The sequence below is a fragment of the Mus caroli genome, chromosome 8, assembly GCF_900094665.2.
Source record: "Mus caroli chromosome 8, CAROLI_EIJ_v1.1, whole genome shotgun sequence".
Classification (NCBI taxonomy): Eukaryota; Metazoa; Chordata; class Mammalia; order Rodentia; family Muridae; genus Mus; species Mus caroli.
Window position 1 is genome coordinate 17,114,451 of NC_034577.1, and position 4,795 is coordinate 17,119,245.

At 43.3% G+C, this 4,795-nt stretch overlaps 1 long non-coding RNA gene across 1 annotated transcript in view; it reads left to right on the forward strand.

Annotated features, from left to right (window-relative positions):
- LOC110300397 overlaps window positions 1-4,795 on the forward strand; it is a 14,878-nt gene that overhangs the window by 2,597 nt on the left and 7,486 nt on the right. Inside the window, exon 2 of the long non-coding RNA XR_002378565.2 lies at window positions 1,587-1,691. This is a non-coding gene — a long non-coding RNA (uncharacterized LOC110300397). The remainder of the gene's footprint in view (window positions 1-1,586; window positions 1,692-4,795) is intronic.

Genomic DNA, 4,795 nt, shown 5'->3' on the forward strand with positions numbered 1-4,795 from the left:
TGCAAGCTACTCTTAATAAGTGTTCAAGCTCTCCTCTAGCCTGCCGCCCAGCAGAGGAAATGGAAGAGAAAAGATATTAGGATATGGGAGAAGTGGAGCTGTTCAGCATTAGTTCTTTGGGGGCAGGCTTGATCTTTCTCAGCAGTTCAGTCCTCTAGCAAACATCAAGTATGACTCAGCAGCTGCAGACCAGCCCTCTAGGCAGGCAGATAACACACATGGACTAGCAACTACAGTCCAGTCCTTTTGGCAGGCAGACATCAGGCACAAACCAGCAACTGTAATTCAATCCTGAAGAAACTTCAAGACTCTCCAACCCGCCCAAGACAAGGTCGCTGAAATGGCAAATTGCCACAGGAACTTCACGAGCAGTTCTTGGGCAAGTTTCTCTCTATGGCAGCATTGCCACAAGTTGAGCTCAACACTATATAAGACAAACCAATATATGTGTGTTGTTAGTAAAGAACAGTGAGGTGGAGCAAACCAAACCAATGCTCAGTGCCTGTCTCCCACTGTCTGTGGGGTCATATTTATACTCCTTCATCAAGCATCCTTCCACGTGTTTGCTATATCAGAACATCCTTTTGTTGTGCCCAGATTGTAAAAACCCCAAAGAGACCACCAGGAATCACAACCCGATGTTGTCACATGAGGGTCTTGATTCAAGCTCCAGCTTGGGCCACCAACCTTTCCTGATGGAACAGGAAGGAGAGTGAACCCCCAGGTCTAAGTGAAGGGGGTTTATAAAGGAAAAAACAGGCTTTCCAAGCCTTGGCCTTCATTACATGAGAGGGTAAAGAAATGCCATCCTTCAAACCTGATAACGTTTGTTCAGACAGCGGAGCAGAACTGTGCAGCTAGAAAGGGACCTTTCTGACCAGGAAAAAGTAACTTGTGCTATCAGAAACTGGTGTATAGTTACAAAGTGGTCAGATCTGCCTGGGAACTCCTGATTGTCTCTTTCCCATAGTCCAAGAGTGGGCCTTTATCATTTCAAGGATATTGGCTTCTGCTTCCTTCAAGGGCAGGAGCCATCTGCACCCAGAGAAATGTTGTTAATCAAAAGGAGATGTGAGTTACATGGAGATTGGGTTGTGCTGCTTTTCATCTGTTCTCAAGGCTGGCATTTGCCCCACACACACCAGGGGTGGGGGGAGTCATCAGAGGGAGGGAGTGCTAACTGCTCTGGCTCTTCGAAGGCTCGGGAAAGTATAAGATTTGATGCAGGTTTCCTGTGTCTCTTCACCTTCATCTGTGTCTACTTCACTAATGCATCCTTTCACCTGTGTGCCCCAGCCAGACATCATTTAACATCACTAACTTCCCAAGGAATCTAGAAGGTTCCACTTCACTTTTGCTCCACGATTGCACCAGCACATCTTGCAGATATGTCACCGTTATAGGTGACAGGGTTCGTAACAGGGTTGGTGGTTACCTTTCTCCTCGGGTAGCAAGCAGAGTGCTTTCCAGTACCATGAAAACCAGTCATAGGGATGAAGGGTCTAGTCCAGCACCACCTTGACTGCGAGTTTAATGAGATACGTATGCTTTCTCTTCAGTAATAGGCCCTTAATCTCATTTTGCAGAGACAACCAATATCCTGAGTTCTCTGATGGCTCCCATGGGGCTCCCTTTGTCCAACAGTTCAATTAGCTATAACCTATTCCTGGCACTAGAGGGTCCACTTGAAGGTAAGAGATGCCTAGTTGGGCTTTGTCTCCTCAGTATTTTTGGTGACCCATCTAGATTTCTTTCATATGTGTGTATATTTTAAGAGCTTCTACTCCAGTATGTTTCCATATGACCCTTCCAATGACCCTCAACAATAGTTGTCCCTCCCCGCATTCCCACCCTTACCCTGTTTCCCCCCGCTCCNTCTCTGCTAAATACCCTTTTTTTCTGTCTCTAACTATATAGTCTATTTCCCCTTTCCTGGAGATCTCCCCCCGCCCCACTTGTGTCTTATTCGGTGCCTAATCTCAGTGGTTATATTGATAGNAGCATGGCTACTGAAGGCTCAAAAGCTAGCANCCACATGTAAGAGAATCAGAGAGTATTTATCTTTATGGGTGTGGGTTTCCTCACTCAGGATGATTTTTTTTTCTTGCTCTATCCATTTACCTGCAAGTTTAATAGTTCCATTTTTAAAAACTAAATAATATTCCATTGCATAAATGTTTCAAGTTTTCATTATCTTTTGATGGAAATCCAGGCCATATCCAATTTCTGGATATTATGAGTAGAGCAGCAATGAATGTGGAGGGGTAAATGTCTATATCGTCGGATGTAGTGTCCTTTGGGTATATGGCTAAGCATGGTATAGCTGGATCTTGAGGTAGCTCTATCCCCAACATCCTGAGGAACTCCCACACTGATTTCCATAGTGGCTGCAAGTTTGCACTCCCAGCAGCAATGGAGGAGTGTTCCCCTTTCCTTGGACCCTCGCCAGCAGGAGCTGTCATTTGTTGCATTGATCTTCATGCTTCTGAGTGGTATAAGATAAAATCTCAAGGTAGTTTTGATTTACATTTCCCTGACNACTAAGGATGTTGGATATTTTTAAGTGTTTCTCATCTGTTTGTGTTTCATCTTTTAAGAACTCCTTGTTTAGTCTTGTGCCCCATTTTGGGGGTACCCAATTGGGTTATTTTTTATTTTGGAAATTAGCCCTCCATAGGATGTTTAGTTGGTAAAATAAATCATTTCCCATTCTGTAGTTTCCTTCTTTGTCTGAATGAGGCCCTAGTGGTTTAAATGAAAATGCCACCCCCCCCACACACACACACACCAAGGCTCATAGGTAGTGGCACTATTTGAAAGGATTAGGACACTGTGTGGCCTTACTGGATGAAGTGTGCCACTGGGGGTGGACTTTGAGGTTTCAGAATGTTCAATCCAGGCCCAGGATATATATCTCTTCCCGCTGGTCCAGATGTAGAACTCTCAGCTCCTTCTATAACACTATGTCTGCCTGTGCCCTACAAGGCTTCCCACCATGACAATAATGGACTAAACCTCTGAACCTATAAGCCAGCCCCGGTCAAATGTTTTCTTTTAAAAGACTTGCTGTGGTCATGGTCTTTCCAGTAATAGGACACTGTCTGGTGTCCTTTGCCATACANAAGTTTTTCAGTTACAGAAGGTCCCATTTTTTTATTGTTCTCAGTGCCTGTGCTATTGGTGCTCTGTTCAGAAAGTCATCTACCGTGTCACTGAATTCAAGACTAGTCACCACTTTCTCTTCTGTCAGATTCAGTGTATCCAGCCTAATGTTGAAGTCCATGATGCATTTACTGTNCAGTTTTGTGCAGGGTGATAAGTATGGAAATATTTGCATTTTTCTACATGCAGTCATCCAGTTTGACCAGCATCATTTGTTGAAGATGCTGCTTTTTACCAGTGTGTATTTTTGGCTTCTTTGAAAAAATCAGGTGTTCATGTGTATGTGGCCTTCTGCCAGGGTATTAATTCTATCCATTGGTCAGTGTGTCGATGCTGATTCCATGCTGTTTTTGTTACTGAAGCTGCTTGGTAGTAAAACTGCAGGCTGGAGATGATGAGTCTTTAGTTCTTTAATTATTCAGAATTTTTGCTTCTCGATTCATTGAGGGATAGTGGTTTTTAATTTTTTTCTTTCTTTCTCTAGGTAGCAGGACAATTGTGGCCTCATAAAAAGAATTAAGTAATGTTTCTTAGTTTCTATTTTTGTGGGATAATTTTAGGATTACTGGCATTAATTCTCTGAAGGTCTAGTAGAACTCCTCACTGACTCTGGCTGTCCCTGGGCTTTTCTTGGTTAGGAGACTTAATTACAGCTTCTGTATGACTAGGTGCTAAGGGTCTGTTTAAGCTGTTTATCTGATTTTACCTTGGTATTGTCCTATATACCAAGAAATGTATCCATTTCTCTGATGTTTTCCACTTTGGTGAAGTACGGATTTTTAAAGTATGTCTGTCCTTATGATTCTCCAGATTTTCTCGGTGTCTATTTTCTCAGTGATATCCCCACTTTTGCCTCTAATTTTATTAATTTAGATCTTCTCTATCTATCTTTTAGCTAATTTGGCTAAGGGTTTATCAATCTTANTTATTTTATTNAAGAGCCAACTCTGTCCCATTGATTCTTTGAGAAAATGACCTACCTGAGTCCTAGTCAAATGTGGGCACTCTGGCTCTCAGTGTTTCTAGGTATCAGGGTCTGACTCAGAGGAATGGGAATGGGCCAGGAGGGAGGGATGAGAGGGTCAGTTCCTAGGTTCAGCTGAGCCCCCAAGGAATGGAGGCAGGGTAGGAGGAAAGACATCTGCAAGTAGGCTGCCACAGCGATGGGGGGCAGGGGGGAGGTGAGAGCCTACCACCAACTCTTAAATGGCTAAAACAGAAAACAGGGGAAAAAAGAAACAACAAACAAATATAAAAAATTATTAACAATTGGTGAGTCTAGGTGGAAGACAATGTATGTCTTAACTATTTTTGAGATATTCCAATAAATTCTTGACATTTCAATAAAAAGTTAGGGANATGTCTTAGTCACTGTTTTATTTCTGTGAAGAGACACCATGACCAAACAATTCGTATAAAAGACAGTGTTTAACTGGGGGCTTGCTTACTGTTTCAGACTCAGGGGCAGTAAGCATGGCAGCCATGGTGCTGGAGCAGTAACTGAGAACTGTGGATCTCCCTGATCCACAGGCAGAGAGAGGAAGCACTGGCCTGGCCGGGGCTTTGAATCCTCAAAGCCCATCTCCAGTGGCACACTTCCTTCAACGAGGCCACACCTACTCCAATAAAACCA